Source organism: Vitis vinifera, chromosome 8 (genome assembly GCF_030704535.1).
Source record: "Vitis vinifera cultivar Pinot Noir 40024 chromosome 8, ASM3070453v1".
Classification (NCBI taxonomy): domain Eukaryota; kingdom Viridiplantae; phylum Streptophyta; class Magnoliopsida; order Vitales; family Vitaceae; genus Vitis; species Vitis vinifera.
The window spans coordinates 5,348,617-5,350,708 of record NC_081812.1 but is presented as its reverse complement, the minus strand read 5'-3'; the positions used below and the strand labels follow the sequence as shown (position 1 = coordinate 5,350,708).

The 2,092-nt window shown below is 41.7% G+C and overlaps 1 pseudogene; it reads left to right on the top strand.

The window, feature by feature from the left end:
• The first annotated feature begins 375 nt into the window (after nt 1-375).
• LOC100263401 (kinesin-like protein KIN-10B) lies at nt 376-1,876 on the top strand (annotated as a pseudogene).
• The last annotated feature ends 216 nt before the right edge of the window (nt 1,877-2,092 follow it).

Here is a 2,092-nt window from a genome sequence, read left to right as displayed (position 1 = left end):
TGTTTTGGTTTTTGATTTTTAGTCTTTTTAATCTCTATTGTTAATGGTTGATGCATGGGATTATCATTGATATTGATATTCAAGAACCGTTCTCTTTTCCTCTGATATCCTCACCTGTTCTTTTTTTTTAGCCCACTAACAAAGCAATGGAATGTGGCTTTGCTTGATGACTTACTCTATGCCTACCTTTCCTCTGTTTTGTTTTGTTTCTTTGTTTCTTTTCGCATCTTCTTCTATTTCTCTGTCACCCATCCCTTGCTGCACGATAGTTTGCACACCTATTGGGTATTCTCCCAGGTTAGTTGTGATTGGTCCTTAGATAGCAAAGAAAGCCAAGTTCTTAGTAACTTCAGAGAATTCGAGAATCAGAAATAAATTCAGAGAAGAGAGTTTGAGTCTGCTTCTGTGGCTACAGTCAGAAAGTTCTCAGACACGACAAGGGATGATTCTGAGTCCTGTGTTTTTACCTCCATTTCCAAGGTCAGGGTCATCGTGAGGGTGCGCCCCTTTCTTCCCCATGAAATCGCCGCTGCCAAAAACGGCAACCCGACTTCGTGCACCTCGATCCTTGATCAAGACTGTGAATCTGGCGAAGAAGTTGTTGTTCATCTTAATGATCAAGAAACCAGTGGCAGAGAGTGCTACAAGTTGGACTCGTTTCTTGGCCCACATGACAACAATGTGAGTCTGATTTTTTTTTATAGAGAGGTAAGCCCTTTGATTCCAGGTATCTTTCATGGCTGCAATGCCACTGTCTTCGCTTATGGGGCAACTGGCAGTGGGAAAACCTACACCATGCAAGGCACTGATGAACTTCCAGGTTTAATGCCACTTACCATGTCAGCAGTTCTAACTATGTGTTGGAGCACAACCAGCACTGTCATATTATGAGGTCTATATGGACAGATGTTATGATCTGTTGGAAGTCAAAGCAAAGGAAATTGCAATATTGGATGACAAAGATGGGCAGATTCATCTAAAGGGCTTACCTCGTGTCCCAATAAGTTCCATGTCTGAATTTTATGAGGTCTTCTCTCGTGGAATTCAGCGCAGAAAAGTTGCACACACAGGGCTTAATGATGTCTCTAGCAGAAGCCATGGAGTCCTTGTGATATCTGTTTCCACTCCTTGTGATGATGGCTCCGGTGCTGTTGTTACTTGGAAGTTGAACCTCATCGATTTAGCAGGTAATGAAGATAACAGAAGAACCTACAATGAAGGGATACGTCTCCAAGAGAGTGCTAAGATCAACCAGTCCTTATTTGTCTTATCAAATGTGATTTATGCCCTTAACAATAACAAGCCCCAAGTACCATACAGAGAAAACAAACTGACCCGGATACTGCAAGATTCCCTTGGAGGAACCAGCCGTGCATTGATGGTTGCTTGTCTGAATCCAGGAGAGTACCAAGAATCTGTTCATACGGTCAGCTTGGCTGCACGGTCGCGCCACATATCTAACTCTGTTCCATCAGCTCAAAAACAAGATACTCCAAATGTTAAAGTTGACATGGAGGCGAAATTGCGTGCCTGGCTTGAATCAAAAGGAAAGACAAAGAGTGCACAAAGAATGAGGGCATTTGGTTCACCTCTTATGAGCAAAGCTCCTAGTTCTTTGAGCTCTTTGAAGAAGCCCTGTCCGTGTTACAGCTCCACAAAAGCAAAGGCTATTACAAACCAAGGTGCTTCTAATGCTAAAGAAAGGTTTCTTTCTGTGCAGCACATAAATTTATTCTACAATGGAGATTCAGTTGATTCTGGCACAAAGCGTTTCAACTTTGCTGCTGAGAACAATACCAACAATACAGAAGAAGAGTTCAAGGCTTTGGTGGGGGGCCCGACATCTATGATGTTTTCTTCAACACTTTTTGTTTGATATTGTGCTTTCTCTTTGTGGTATATATGAGATTATTTTGAATCTATTATTTAGCTAACCTTGTTTTCCATAAAGGCGTTTAGCTTGCTATCAAGGTACGCTCTCCATCTCCCCACTTTCGAAATTCCATGAATATCCATATCTTTGTGTATCATGCCCTTGCTTGATGACATGCTTGATTGCCTTGATGCATATTTGATGCTTGTTTTATTATCT